A 16,191-nucleotide genomic window follows, 5' to 3' on the forward strand; every position below is an offset into this window, starting at 1 on the left:
CATCCTTGCTTTTTTGAAGCCTATCAGTGCAACTTCCTCACTACCTCCTCTGCCAGAGATCTTAACAAATGCCATACAAACTAATGGTGTGCCCTAGCGTGTCCCCAGGCCATGTGGGGAAAAGCTGCATTCTGATCAACAGTTCTTAAGACAGGAGAGCTTAAGGATGCCAAAACAGAGATCTTTTATGGTGAAAGGTACACATGAAGATAGCACAGAAAACAGGTTAGTTTAGAAAATGGGAGACAGAGAGAAGACTCATCCACAGTTTTAAGAGTACAGCAGAATCTGATTACCTGAATGTTGCAGGTGACACCATTCAGATTACACATCTTCCCAGGAAGCAGAATTAATACAGATGGAACACATACACATATACCTTTGTATACCTAAGTGATGTATCAGCCCAGCAGAAACTCTAATATAGTTTAAATGTTGCAGATAGAGAAGACAAGAGCTTTAGTAGGGCATTGGCTTTAGTAGGGCCAAAGATTGTAAGCAAGGAATCTCACTGACCACATTGGAGAACACCTGACCCAAGCAGAGGCAAGAAGGATGAAACCAGCACCAGTGTGTTTCCAACAGAAATCTGAGGTCAGAGAGGGACTCACTGATGACCTAGTTGCCCCGTGAAGAAGATTCCTGATGCACAGTAGCAAGAGCGGCTGGAGGAAGCACACAGGGTCAGGGCCTGGGCAGGCTACAGTTCAAGAGCACCCAGCATGTTTACAGTGAGCTGGTTTTGATAGAAAACAATTTTCTCCAGAAAGATGTGGCCTGGCTGGATCCTGATGGTGCAGCGATTAGCTCTGATGTGGGCGCTCAGTGCATGAGAGACCAGGGTGGGAATGGCCTGACAGGCAGATTCTGCACTCCCTATAGCTGATATTTTAATTTTTCACTTCAACTTTTATCCAAGCCGAGATGAGGCAAGAAGGGAGCCATGTGATTACCTGGCACAAGGTCCACAGGGCTGAATTAACTGATACAAACAGTACAATGGTAAGTTTGTACTTTGTAAATGGGCTGCTGCTGACAGAGGACTGCCTAGGTAAGGTGGGTATTTACAGAGTGATGCAGAAATGTAATGTTAATCTGACCCAGTGCAAATGGGCAAATGGAGCTTCCCCTGCCTTGAGAGCAGCTGTGCAGAGGCCAGGCTCTTCCTTTCTGAGAAGGATAGAAATGAATAGTCTCTGCTGGCTGGGCCTGATCTGCCAACCTGAATTCCCAAGAAAGAGGACAAGAGTCCTGCAGGCTGATTTTGGAACTTCAGGAGGATTCATCTTTTGCAAACCCCTCCACACACAGCGCTTGCTGATCTCTTCTCACAGCTTTAGCCGATTTCTCTTCGCCCCCAAGAGTAAAGAAGGAAACACTGAACTCAACATGGCCATCCTTCTAATATGTGTGTTCTTTAAAAAAGTACCCGGATGATGTTAGAAAAGACTGTAAGATTAAGCTGACAGACCTGGAAGCCAAGAACATCAGTTTGGGTGAATACAAGGCAGAGCTGCACATGCAATAGCAGCACTAGCTTGCGCTGTGAGCACAGCCTTTGCCATCCTGATCAAGTCCTGCCCTGAAACTGCTGCTGCCTCCCTGCCGGAGGGGCGGCAACAGTCCTAGCCACTCAGCCTGTGGCCTCTGAGCAGAGCATACCCACAGGTGCTCTAGTAAGTGCTACCCATTGGGATGACTTTCATAAGGCAGCCTCTGGCTTTTGAGGTCACAAGTTCTCCTCACACCTGGTCCAAATGCAGAGCAATGATTTTCCATCAATGTTAGCCTCGGACAGAGCACAATTGGAGTGCTACAGGCTGATGGAGCTATAGGCAGTATCAGTTCTTTGAGACATGCGATCCCTCTCCCCAGAAAGAAAGCAAGAATTGCAAAGACGTGTCTCTACTTTTGCTGGCTCTTCTAAAAGATGATGAAAGGACGCTTTCTTTGAAGACTTTTCCCCTGTTCTTTAATGATTAACCTGTTTTTGATAGATTACTATTCTTAGTATTCTTTTTTTTAGCTTTTATCATGGAATAATCATCAACTTCCCAGCAACTGACTGACTGACAGAAATTCCATTTTGTCTAATATAGGAGCAACCTGCCAAACAAACTTGATTTCACTTGTTGATAAGGCTAGTTTTTTGTGCATAAGGAAAATGCAGCAGAGAGAGAGATCTAGTCACTTTTGGTGGTTTGGGACTTTTTTCCCTTTTATGAAGGCCCTATTACTGTATTCTCACAAGAAGTCAGTGAAGCAATATCGGCATGGGGCAAAAACCATACATAATAATTAGGAGAACTAAGTTGGGCAGAACAGACTTGTATACACACATTCTTATCTTGTCTGCTGGGGAAAGAGAAGTTCAATGACAAGAGACCTTTCCCAGCCCGTCTCATTTAAGGAAACAACAGTTACAGACAAGTCAGTGCGATGAATTTAGAAGACAACATTTTCACACTTCTGAGGCCAATAGTGTTGCTTGGACTTCACACAAGTCACTGTGTTTCATGCCCTGATCCCTCTGCTTTGCAAGGCTAATAACCCTAGAGAGAAATTTAGGTCTTCTGAGCACAGGTCCTTGATCACTGGTAGGCTTTGACCATTCCCACATATAACCCCTTCCACAATAAACAGCTATCCCAGAAACAGACTCTATCCATGAGGACAAAACAGCATTCTTTATTTTGGGATCTATTCTATTTTCCCTTATTATACCCAAAGCAAACAGTTTGATTTCCCCACCAGAGGCAATGTCTTGTTTTCTACCAAACTCCAATAGATTTATTTTTTTTCCCCAAAAAAGAAAACTCCCTAATTTGACTTCAGAACAACATTCTTCCATCTAAAAGGTATCACCACTATCACTGCTGAAGCTCAACATCTAGTTAAGCAGGAAATAGTTTTCACATTGCAATTTTTAAATAACTGCCCATCTGAACATCCTTAGACATCCTTCAAGCATTACCTAGCCTTTAAAATGTCTGTTATAATTCTCAATCTATAGACTGCTAAATCATATCATAAAGAGGTTATGTGGCTTGCCCCAGATCAATCTGAGCAAATCTGTAGCACAGCAAGAGTCCAAATACAAGTGTCTTAACCCTTACTGTTCTGCTTTGAATGAGCATTCTCTGTCCCAAAAACATGACCTTTCATTAAGTTCTGTGCTTGGATACAAGTGTTAGAAGCAATCAGATAAGACAAACATAGTTCCTATGTTTGCCATGAAAAGTCAAGACTTCCTTTTAATAACCCCTGTTTTTGCAGGGCCAGTGCTGTTTTGCGTCTTTCTATACCTGGTTTTGTCTTTTCAGTTTTAATAGCAGGACTCTGTTTCCAGAGCAGAACACATTCCGGCTGACATCTTAGATGAAAGTGCACATGCAGACACGCACGCACACAAAGACAAACCAGGCGAAGCCATACTAACTTTTGCAGGATTCAAAACAGGGCATCAGAGGCAGGCACAGAGTATTTTACTAAATGGGAAAGAATAAAGACGATGGGAAGAGAGAGACTGTTTTCCGGATTTTGGAAGGGATTGTAGTAAGAAACATACAGAGAGGCAGGAGAGGAAACTATATAGCTGAGATCATGCCTTCTGCTCTCTCTTGCATTACCAATTAGATGGGGTATTTGATAGGAACTTCTATTCTCTTTACCCAGAAATACTGCAGTGTATCTGCTTTCATGTTTTGTCAATCTACGACTTAGTCTTTGCCTGACTTGTTTAACTAAGCAGACAGAAACCTTCCTCAAAAAAGATCAAGATGGGTAATTACAGAGGTAGATGGATCTCACAGACTTAGAAGACTTCAGTGGAAAGCTGTGATCCGGCTCCAAATTTTGACCTGTCGCTGATCTGTTTCCCGTGATGTATCACACTAACCCCCAGTTGGGCGACTGTGATCGGGCAGAACATAACCAAGACATTGACTGGAAAGTGATTTTATTCACACTGACAGCTACACATCATTTACTAGCACACTCACTGCTATTTCCTGTCCTCTCTCCAGATTGCAGCAAAGCAGAAATTAATCCTTCCCTATCCATGATCCCAGGTGTCCACTGAGCAGTAGCTGGTCTATTTGCTCAGCTACCAGGAGGAAGGGGGGAACATAAGGCATCAAGGAATCTTGAAAATACCTCTGCTTAGCTGTCGCCAATCCTCTAGTATAGAGGCATCACAAGCATGGCTTTCCCAGTATGATGGTTCATCCTGTCAGATGGGACAAAGTCAAAAAGCATCTTTTCACCTTCAGTCAGTACAGTTGCTTCAAGTCTTGTATTGCAAAAGGCCAAAGAGGGAGGTCAGGAGACCAGGGGATGCATGTTCATTCCTCTAAATTGGGGAGATGATTTGCTGCTTCTTTCTCCAAGCCCATGCACTCTAATCACCTCAGGACCCTAATATTCACAGTACCAGCTCACTCACTGGACTGATCAAAAGAAGTATCTGTCTCATCAGGAGAACTAACAGTTACTTACTGTTACACTACAAGCAAAGAATTAAAACATTTTTGGTGTATGCATTGATAATGTCAAGTGTCTCAACCCAGTAAAGGAGTGGGGCTTAAAGAACCAAAATGCTTCAGAGTTACTACTGTTAGAGAGCATGCCCACTGAGGGCTAGGCAGTGAAGATGGAGGGTAATTTTTCCAAGTCTGTGTTGGAACAGCAACTTAAACACCTACAAGATAACTTATTTCCCAACAACAGCAATGAGGTGGCTGCAGTGGCCCAGACTTTACAGTTTGAATATTATGACATGACAAAAACCAGTGGGTAAGTGTGCAATTTCCTCTTAGCTGGATTCTCTGAGTGGGTAACAGAGTCCTTTTGGAAAGGGAGTTAGGCAGTTATAAAGAAGCAAAGCAGCAAAAGGACTTTTCCATCCAGGTATAAGGGATGAAGAAAGCAAGGAAAGACCTTCCTTTCCCTGCAGAAGCCTCCATCTGGCCTCATCTGGGCACAGTCAATAGAATACTATTGACTTCACCAGGTCAGCCAGGCCAAAGACAGAGGAGCTCGCCAACGGTGGATCTATGCAAAAGCATTTAGCAGTGAGATGAACCTGCAGGTCCCAAGTGACCTTAGGAAACCTGATGTACGACAGTCTGGAAAAAGCAGAGATCATCAGATAATCAGGACTGCTCTCCTGGTCGTCTTCTGCAGACTCAGAATATTCCAGTTTCTAACAGTAAGGGGCTCCAGGTTTTGGCTAGAGCCAGACATGACAGAGGCCATCTTCCTTCTGGCATGCTGTATCAGCAGCACAACTGCAAGTCTCCTCTGCTCTGGATCTCCAAACAACTCTGTTAAGTACATAACAATTTTGAACACCCGTTCTGTACTAAACTTTAGTGTTTGAACAACAATACCGATTTTTTTGACAACTCCTTCTTGAGTTTATTCATTTCACTTCCTGGACAAGAGGAAATTGGTGTGACAGATTATTTGATTAGACAGATTTGCCAACAAACCCTATCCCAAGCTTCTTAACACACTTTTAACTCTATCTCATTCAGACACCTGCAGTAAAACACATTAGGAAATCACTGCTCTGTCGAGAAGTCATTAACATTCAAACACTGTGCCTACAGACCATGCATGATCATAGTTTTGCAGTACTTTTTCAAACAAGAAATGGAAAAAGAACAAGAAAAACAATCCTTGCCTATACCACAAAATATCATTTATAAGAGGCATGGCAACCTCAGGACCACTTCAACATGTTTACTTTAGCTACACAATATATGCACATACAGTATCACAAAGGTAGCTGGTCACAAGGAGACAGATGCTGGTTACCAGAAAAAAAGCTTTTCTATGCAAAGGAAAGGATAAACTTCACTAGCTCAGTCCTACTTCCGTTATGAAGCCCTGTGTACTCCTAAAGATGGCAGTCTCTCTCACTTGTGAAAGTACAAGTCCCTGGATGTCTTTGAAAAGGTCTTATTGATGCAACTTCCAAATCTTTAAGTTTCTCAGAGATCCATGTACAGAGGCAGTTGTGGGCAGCAGTAAAGCCTCCTGATGGACCTGAACATGCATCACTGGATTTCAGCGAAAATGCCTTCATCCTTCAAAGTCGTGTGTTGCCAGCTTCACTGTTCCTGTGGCAGCATTAGAGAAGATTACTTTTCAGTATCATTGTTAAGACAAACTCAAATCTCAGTCCCATGTGGTCTGAGGGTGACTTTGGTGCTGCAGCCTCCTAGCAACAGGTCCCCTTGGTCTTCACAGTGCTTACAAAGGAAAATCCAGTTTTGGTCTTTTGCTTGTCTCTTGAACACCTTTATTTTAGCAATTATCAGAGACTACTGATGCCTCCCTTCTCAGCTCCTCTCTTGAACATACCAATCTTCCATTAAATATTTGCAGTCAGCTGAACTCAGCAGTACTCAACTCATCTTTTAGACCTTGCCTCTCAACATTTGGCAGTATTTCATAACTCATGTGGTCAGCAACTCAGCAAAAGGTATGCTTCCAGAAGTTGTTGCTACCAGGTTCGTCCTGGGAACTATACAGCCTGGAAGACAGCACTTCTTGTTAAACCCACTACTTTTTCAGAGCACCAAGAAGTTAGAAGCACAGAAGGAGGATGGTAGGAGAGAAAGACTGTCACTGCTTCAGACACAGAAGTCTGCCAAACAGCCAATGACATAGCACACAGGAGGGCCTGCCTTGCTTCTGAGGGAGAAGGTACCAGGCAAGAGTACCTTGAGTGATCACTTTGTTTCCAGGGGATCATTTCATGAGGAGAGTCATTAAACTGATTGGTCAAGCAGGATGGTTTAAACAAACAAAAAATGTAGGTCATTAGCCTTGATTAGCCAGCAATCATTTGGGTTGAATCAGCCCATTTGGCATTATAACCATAGGCATGGCAGCTGCATTCCACCCAGCTAGACTAGTGCCACTTGCAAAGGCACTATGGGGGACCATCATTGGCCTGGAACACAACACAAGGCTGCACTAGCACACATCACACAGGATACTTGATCAGCACTGTAAGGGTGTTCAGAATGTGCCTTGCATGTCCTACTGCCCAGCAGGTACATACTGCCTGCAGAGGCAGTACTAATACTTCCGGAAATATAGAACACTTCTGCATAGACAAACCTAGAGACATCCATCAGATGAGTGACAAATATCTCCAGGGGTTGCACTAGGATACTGTCCTGGTTTGGGCTAAATCAGAACTAATTCTGTTTCAGTGCTTTAACTTTTCAGTTAAGTCCCCTCTAACTAACGGCACTTTCTGAAACAGCAGCCTGTTTTTCCAGACAGCAACTGCTCCCAGCAGCGATAAGGCCTGATGTTTATAGTTCATATCAAGGAATGGGATGCAGAGAGGCCCTTGCTTATACTTGTTCTTGTAGCGACCAAGGTCACTGCTAAATCTTGTACTCCGTGTTGGGGTGCTGGGAGTGAAAAGCGTCGCAAGCACAAAAAAGGTCACATCTGCAGGGAGCAGTGAACCGGACAGGTGACCCAAAGCTGACCAACAGAGTATTCCATCCCATGTACGTCATATTCAGTGAGGGATCACAAGGCTCTCTGTCTTTTCTTCGATGGCCGACATCTGAGGAGGACTCTGTCTGTTCTGTCATCGATCCCAATCTGTACATCCCTGAACCCAATGCCTGAGTCCAGCTCCTGCATCCCGTTCCTGTCTGCTGCCGAGTCCAGCCTGGGACTGCCCCAGTGCCAGCCCCGCAGCGTGGTGGTGACGTATCGTCATTCATGTCGGGGGAGTTGGGTTCGGTATTGGTTTTGTATCTATTTGTACATATTGTATATATTTCATTATTTCCTTATTATTATTGTTTCATTAAAGCTGTTTTTGCTTTCTTTTCCAAACCGTAAAGTCTCTCTCCCTTGTTCTCTCTCCTTTTCCCTTTTGGGAGGGGAGGAGGGTTAATAGAGAGCGTCTGTCATTCGTGAGTGGCCGGCCCAGCCTCAACCAGTGACAGATACAAACCAAGCACCTTTAGATTTGACTATATACTTGCTATGTAAGGACCACCTTTTTTTTTTTTTTTTTTTTTTTGAGCTACTACAGTTCATATATGCAAAGTACAAGACAAGAGCACCAATGTAAGCTCTAAATATTTGGCAAGATGTCAAATGCCCATTAATGAGACGCTGTAGGTCAGCTGATCAGACAAGTGAGAGCCTGTGCTCCTCACATGTTCCCAAACATTTACGTACACGCTGTGGGGCAAAGGATAAGCACTCAGATTTCTTAGTGATGAGCTCTCCCAACAATAAAACATACCCAAAAAAGTGCAGTGTCTTAGAATGGTGTAAGAGTTATTAAATGTTTGTGGGATGTCCATAAGCGTCATGTGCTCACTGCTCTCAAGCAAGGGTCAATGCTAGCTGCAATACCCAGGGAGGTGCCCTGTAGAGGTTTGTCAGAATAAGGCATGGGGCAGCCTTATTCTGGTAGAACCAGTAAATTGTAGCTTTGCCTGCACTGCTACTATTTCACCTCAGCCAAAACCCTTGACACAATACAAATACCCCCCAAAACCCTCTCTCTAAAAGAAGAAATCATTCCTCCAAAAATAGGAGAAGCAGCTGGGTCATCAGATGAGGGTGAAATTGGTTTAAAAGCCATTAAGAAGAAAGCAACCCAGGCATTCAGGAGCAATCACAGCTGCTTGGGCTGATCAGGAGAGACAGAGGAAATTATTTATTTATGGACTTCCTCCTCTCCCTGAGCGTGTGTCTCCACTGGGCAAGCTTTAAGAGGAGTGGGGAGCAGGAGGCAGGTGCTGCTTGGAATTCTCCAGAGGTTTTCTTGGCCTGGGCCTCAGGAGAGTTAAACACAGCTCATGCCCAAAGCATCCAGGAGCCATCAGCATGTCTTTCTCGGAGCAGGAAAGGCCAGAAAGAGCCTCACACAGGCCTCTGCTGGGATGGAGCACATAGAGAGCCCCAGGCACCCAGATTGCCACACAAGCTTCGCACAGCTTAGAGTAAGATCCCTTCAGAGCAATAGTGCTTGAGTACACAGCCGTTTCTCTCTTCTCGTGGTTCAGCTGCTTCCCTTTAAACACAGATCAAGTGTCTCTAGGGACTCAGCAAGTGTTTAACAGATCTGCCTGATGGAAGGACCTCCAATGAGAAAACCAAGACCTGAAACTCCCAATAGACATCCTCAATTCAATCCACAGCTGATAAAGCTACCCTGAAGTTACATGCAACCAGATCCTAACTGCACAGAAAGGACGTCAGTTGAGTTCATACCCAAAGCTCATCTAAACATTCTAAACTTAAAGGGGAGGGAAAGACTAAAAGATTAACCAGGAGGAAATATATTAACTGAAAAAGTCAGCATGGAAATACAGAATTCTTGGTATCATATCAAGAATTCCTTTTCAAGATACAGTAGTCTTTCGTGATGCAATTTCTTATTGTTTCTCCAAACTGAAGGATGAGTTGTTCCCTAAAAACATGAAGTTGCCTTCAGTATTCAGAGTCGAACCTTCACCACTAACTGAAAAAGAGCTGTAGAGACAGAAACAGACAAGTCTGCCCGTTCAGACAGATCTGGCAGTTATCCTCTTGTTTTGGCTTTGGTCAGAGGGCCACAAAGGGGAACCAGGGCTTGGAAACTATCAACCACCACCAATATTTTGCTGGAAGATGCTGAGAAGGGTAGCGTTACAAAAGGATCACTGATGGGGACTGAACAGATTACGTGAGTGGTACAGCCTGCACTGTGTCAATTTGGGTCTCCCTGCAATTAATTACTGATGAGATGCCAGAGAGTGAGATGAAAAGGGCAGGAGCAGACAGTGAACTACTGCTTTTGGACACACATCATTCAACATTCCCAGTTTATTCCTGCTCCACCTCTGCTAGTATATCTCGCATTACTTCCTAGCAATGCTATTCTTCCTCAATTCTGGTCTCAAATCAGTAGCTTGTTTTGTGCCATTAAAGCTACTGCAAAACCAGTTGTGGCAGCAAAATAACTCACGCATACAGTGCTTTGGGAAATCTTTGGAAAGGAAAAGGACTGAAGAATGAGAGAGTATCATCTTCATCAAGATCAGTGATCCAAGGTAGCCTCAGCATCAAAAAGGCACAAAGCCTAACAGTGAGCGTTTCAGGGGGTCCTAACTCAGACTGCCTCCTCCCAAGTCTGCTCCTCCCCATACATAACAAAGTGATTTCTGCTACCTCTAAATATATAAAAAAGGGTTTGTTCTCCCAGTCTATGTTCCTCCAAACAAAGGGTAGTATGAAAAGGATCCATTTTCCATTCGATGAAACAGGTCTTATTTGGTCTCTCAAAGGAAACTTCCTTTGCTGCCCATTCAGAGATGGGTTACATTTTTAGGGTTTGTGTAACCTTTGTTTCCCACTGTGGGAAGAACATCAATTAAGCACTGATAGCAACTTGGCCCTGACAGGGAACTGCTCCAGAGAGGGTTGCATACCCCAGGGAGCTACAGCACAGACAACCCAGGGCTCTCTGGGGAGTTGTTCTGCTTTGACCATTGACTTGTGGTTTGAAAATCTTCACAGGGCCAAACCAAATACGCTGCTAGTTCATAAGTGCCGAGGTTATTAATTTGTGTTCTTTAACACACATTATTTGGGAAATTCAAATCATCCTTAATTTGCTAAGTACAGATTTAGGTTCTAAAATCCTCCAGATTTTGCAGGGTCCTTTGCCCCTTCGGGCTCATTTGCCTTTTTTATTTCCCTTCCAACTTGTCAAAAGACAAAAAAAGTCCACTTTGATTCTGTTCCTGGCCAGTCGACCTTGCTTTCAGAGCCTGGCACACCATCTTCCCCTGACACAATGGTCAGGTTACAAAAACAAAAGGAGAGCGTTTGCTTCCTTGTGAAACACTTCCCATTGAGATTTTTCAGTTGCAATAATTTCTGTAGCATGCTCTGTGCTTTCACAGAGTCTCAGTTTTGCAGAAATAGGAGGCTTAATCTGCGCCATTTACACGCCTTTGACAGCCAGGAGGAGGCCTCTCCTTCCTGCTAAGGTACGCTCAGGCCTCTGCGCCAAATGTCTCCATACTGCTAGACATAGATGTTCTCCAATGGCATTTGGTATTAGTGATGCCCAGTGTTCACCTCCTCTCTTTGCAGGCTTTCTTTGCATGTTACTGTAGTATTATTCAAGCTACAATTTAAAATAGATTAACTTATGCTGGTGCAAAACTCACTCTTTACTATTGAAACTAAACCTGTTTAGACATCTAATGAGCAAAAATGAAGCATCTTCAAATGGTCAGGAGAGCATCCAGAGTTCGGATTTTTGCTAGTTTAAATGGATTGTCTTAAAATCGATGCAATTTAAAGTGCACAGCTTCCTGAAGTAGAAAAGATCTCTGGACTGAGGAAACAGCAGCACCTGTAAATTAAATGACTGTCTGTGCAAAGGTGCAACACCCATTAACGACTACCACAAAGCAGCAGGGAGGAGACAGGGCAGAGGAGATAGGGTCAGTTGCTTGCACACAGCTCTTTAGGAAATACTGCATTAAAACTGACTACCTACAAGCACCCAAGAAAGTGCCTCCAGAAGTGATAGCCAACTAAAGAAAGTTTAAGGACATCCCAATATACTTAGGATTCTCCCTTGGCTGGAAAACACGAGGGGAAAATACCCCACATGTGAGTGCACCTTCAGAGACACAGAACATTTTCTGTCACTTGTACAGCATGTGCATTACATAGGAGTGCAGGTCTCTCGGTCAGCAGAGGATGCAGAGTAGTTATTTTAAAGTGAACACTGCATAGACCAAGGACACACATCTTGCAGCACTTCTGCCCTACATCCCAACCGCCCAGGGCAGCCCCAGAGCCTTCCTTGCTATCAAGAAAACCTTCTCAAGAAGACGCAACAGCCTTTGTGGGAGGCTGCGGCCACAACCCGCTCCTGTCAAACAGCTCTCTAGACCAGGATGTGACTGCGGCTGGCGAAACACGTTAGCTAATGAAGATTGAGTCAGGCAGGCAGAGACGATCCCCTCAGCCTGTTAATCCACTTAGGGAAGGAGAAGGGAAACCTGAGCTGAATTCCCGCGCTCCTTGCAAGGGACTGTACTGTGCTGGCTTTAGCACCTAGGCAGAGCAAACACAGCCAGAGCTGGACTGGGGAGAGCTCTGGGTGCAAGACATGCTTTTGGGAGACAGCGGCAAGAACAGAGGCAGCTAACAGCAGTCCCTAGCGCGAGAGCCAGGGCTGGGTTTTGTGTCCACTGGGAACTGATGAAGCAAAGAGCTTTACTTGCCCTCTCACCAAGAGAAAGTTAGAAGGGGCTAAATATGAGCTTTTGCCCAACAGCAGCGCAGGGAGAACACACACACCTCGCACCCTTTTCAGAGGGCAAAAAGGCTTCCCAAAGGGTCAACTCATATTCCTGGGTTAGAAAGTCAGAGGGAGCGTTTGTGCTCCTCTGTGGGGCACCCACCCCAGCAGTGACGGAAAACCGGCATTGCCTCCCGCCCACTTTAACAGGCGTCTGACGGGGATGATGGGTGCCAATCCCAGGAAATGTCAGATTATCCTTAACCACCAGAGGGTGCTCCCCATCTCAAAGACAGAGTCAATGTCACAGCTGCACCCAGAGGAGCCTTTATTTCCAGCAATTGTAGAATCCGAGCAAGGGAAAAATTAGAAAATTAATAATAAATAATAATTAACGAATCTGATCCTGTGCCTCACCTCTGTTTCCCCATTCCTTCCTGGCTGGGCAAGGTAAGGCCTTCTGTCCCATCTGTCCTCTGCGTCCTGCTCAGTCAGGTGATTTTCCTCACGTTGGAGGTTAAATCACTTTTATTCTCTTCTCCTAGATCAGGGATCCAGAGCAACAAATAAACATTTTCCACTTGGCAGGTCTGTAAAGAGTGAGACTGTGACTCACCTGCCCCTGAGCATGGTTAGGATCACACCCTCCAGTCACATGCAGTTTTTGTGATGCCAAGACCTGACCTTACCCCTGCACTGCCACAGCAGTGTGGGGGCCACTAGCCCGTATGTTCAGGTTCATTTTCCCCACTCTGTCCTAAGCTGGTTTTCCAGAGGGCAGAGTGCCTGTTGTGCAGACATGCCTCAGGATGATGTTTTCAAAACATCAGTTTTAGGGCAGTAACACTACCTAACCCTATCAATAAGACACCTGTAGAGAAAGACTGTTCACACTTTGGCAATGCAGTGCCCCCACAGCCTCTCTTCCTTCTCTCATCGAAGGGAAGCAGAGGCATGTGACTGAGGTTGCACACTCAGGAGCTGTGCACCTGGCAACACAACACCTTGTGCCTCGGCTTCCCATTTGTGTGGGTTAGAAGTAATACCCCAGAGTTGCATCGTATGTGAAGAACAGAGCAGTTGGGATTAAACATAATAGTTATATTATACCCTGAGATTGAGAAAAGAAAGAGTTTAAAGGATGCCAAGTAAGATCAGGCTCCTATGCAAAACAGACTAGCTCTGCTGATGTGTCTGGCATAACATCTGTTTGTCCCAGCCCCAGCTTACTTTGATAGCTGCATGTCCCATGGGGAAACCAGCTCTCATTGATGGCTCCCACCCAGCACACGTGCTGCATCTTGCTGTCTGACCACCACAAGAACAGATTATTGTATTTTTTTAATCGCCCTTTCCACTCTCCTTTGGTCAGTAGTGCCAGGCCCTGCCTGGGGGGATTTTTGTCAGAGTTCCTGGTCTTGGGTACCCTGGCATCACTTTTTGTTCTGTCCTCTTTAAACCACACAATACATTTGTCTGATGAAACGGAGCAGTTAAACCACTGCACAGAGGACACTCATTCAGTCTCTTACACAGGTTAAAATGTGTTTGATAAGTTTGGCTTACTTCATTTCCAGAATGAACCATTATCTGCAGCACATGTGGGAACCAGAGCTTTCCAAGTTGCCAACTGGCCAACAATGATACTAGTCATCCTTGAGAGAGGCATCACATTCTACAACCTGAATAAGCCAACGAATTCTTCTTCCAGTATTTGAGATGGTGAATGGAGAAAAGAAAGGGAAAATATAAGAGAAAAACATTTTATGGTATATTTCTTAGACATGTGCAATAGACAATTCTACTTCCTGCAAACAAAATGTCAGGGGTATGTGTCACAGCTCCACTTCTTGTACTATTCATAACGTTCTTCCTTGGAATTATAGCAAATACCAGATATGCGATGGAAAGGTTAAGCAGCATTAGGTTTGGTCACCGATATCCCAGCACCATTAACACTCGACTTCTCGACTTGATAGGTTTTAAGACTATTCCATTACCGTTACAGTCATTATATATTTGTTCCTAAACATGCACATAATCCGTCATCAAAAGTGTCATTATTTGAAATTAGGTGTTTTGAGCATCACATTTCTGCGTACTTTTGCTAGGAATTTAAGCTTTGCCATTCTTCCTCCACCCATTACAGCAAAGACTTTTAAAGTAATTTCATAGCCTTAGTGACATGCTCCTCTCTTGCATACTGCTGCATAGGAAAATTATTGAGGGTTTTATTGTTTTAACTACTGCTATTGGGTTGTAAGATCTCAAATATCCCAAATTCCTTCACTGTTTAGAACAGCAGCATCTGGGTGTCAGTTTTCCTCATGACAGCAAATTACAGGGTCAGATCTGCCTTTCTCACTTACAGAAATCTGCACCTCAGTGAAGATTACAACTTGTGGAATACATAAGATATAAGATGAGCAGCTTTTGACCATCTGCAATTAGCTGACCTGCAACTACATGAAATGGCAACATTTAATCCAAATAGAGAGGCCAGGACAACGCTATCTTACAGCACATAAATCTGCAAAGCCTGACAGGACCCATGAAAAAAAGACAAACAAAATACCTATATGTTAAATAGGGCTGACTACAAATTAAGTCAAGAATTAGGAAATGCCACAATTGCGTTTACTTGTGAGAAATACTCTTAGCTCTCATGTACATATGCATTATTTTATAGCCCTTAATTACACGATCATATTTTTTCCACAGTACTCCATCTTAGACTGCACTCAGAAGGGATTGTTCCCATGTAATGAGTAGTTATTTGAGATGCTGGTTTCTGCTCATTGTTCAGTATGTGGCCCCAGGCCTTATTTACTGCACATTATTCAAACCTGGCTCTAGAGATTTATTTGTTTCCTTATGTGTTTTTCTGTGGGCTTATCATTACACTGTCCAAGAGCTTCACCACCCCAAGATCATTTATTTTCACACACCTCTATGAGAGGAGGGGTTTTTTAAATTCCCATTTTATGGGTGAATGACTGAAGACCGTATTAAAAGGTATTTGATAATTCTGGGTGCCCAGTCTGAGACACCAACAGCCTGACTGATCTGTGATTGTATAGCACTTCGGGTTCACTGGATTCCCATTTACTTCGTTTGCAGCTGTAAGCACTCAGTGTTTCTGTAAAGCAGGTCCTTTAAGATCAAAAGGGTCCCCTATAAAATAAGGAATGCACAATTAAACAACCACTGGCACAATAGCTGCTTCAAAAAACCTAAAAACTATCATACAGAAACAGTCACAGAACAAAAAAAAGTCAACTGGCAGGTCAGAATTTCACTGCCTCAGCTATGAAAGCTTCCCTTTCTCTCCTGCAGTCCCTAGTCTCACTCATTACACACCTGACAAATGAGGCGGGGGTCCTACAGATGATCTCTTTCACTGTGCAACTCTGATTTATCTCAGAGGTCCATTGTATGCAGTGAATGAGGCAGGGGTCCTGTGGAAGAAACAGCACACAGTGATGTAGCTAAAACACAAGTTGTATAAGTGCCCGCAGAGGATAACTGGTCTTTCTCCAGCTTCCAGTTTTTGCGTTAGCACCCATCAAAGTGCCCTTTTCACAGTTTGTTGTTTCTTTTATAGCGAACAAATTCCCTCATGAAGCATCATAATAACACTTTTGTGGGCTATCAGAAGAGACGAATCCATCACATGGATCACTACAACCAAGGTAATGGAGTAAATGGGATGCAAGGATAGCTCATCCTCCTTTGTGAAGACTAACACGAAGAGCATGAAACACTGGGTGAATTTCAGACATTGAAGATACTGAGGAATAATGATTCAGATGCTCTTCCAACCATTCAGTCCAAGTCATGCCTCTTGCTCTCTCCTCTCCAGACCATCCCAGCCCACTTTCTTCTCT

General features: G+C 44.0%; 1 protein-coding gene across 1 annotated transcript in view; it reads right to left on the reverse strand.

The window, feature by feature from the left end:
• The window catches only part of ESRRB (estrogen related receptor beta), a 100,353-nt gene extending 84,594 nt beyond the window's left edge, over positions 1–15,759 (reverse strand). The window contains exon 1 of the mRNA XM_086462066.1: positions 15,665–15,759. The gene's annotated coding sequence lies outside the window, so the exon portion shown is untranslated. The remainder of the gene's footprint in view (positions 1–15,664) is intronic.
• Between the last annotated feature and the right edge of the window lie 432 nt (positions 15,760–16,191).

Source organism: Leptosomus discolor, chromosome 3 (genome assembly GCF_034619465.1).
Source record: "Leptosomus discolor isolate bLepDis1 chromosome 3, bLepDis1.hap2, whole genome shotgun sequence".
In the NCBI taxonomy this organism is placed as follows: Eukaryota; Metazoa; Chordata; class Aves; order Leptosomiformes; family Leptosomidae; genus Leptosomus; species Leptosomus discolor.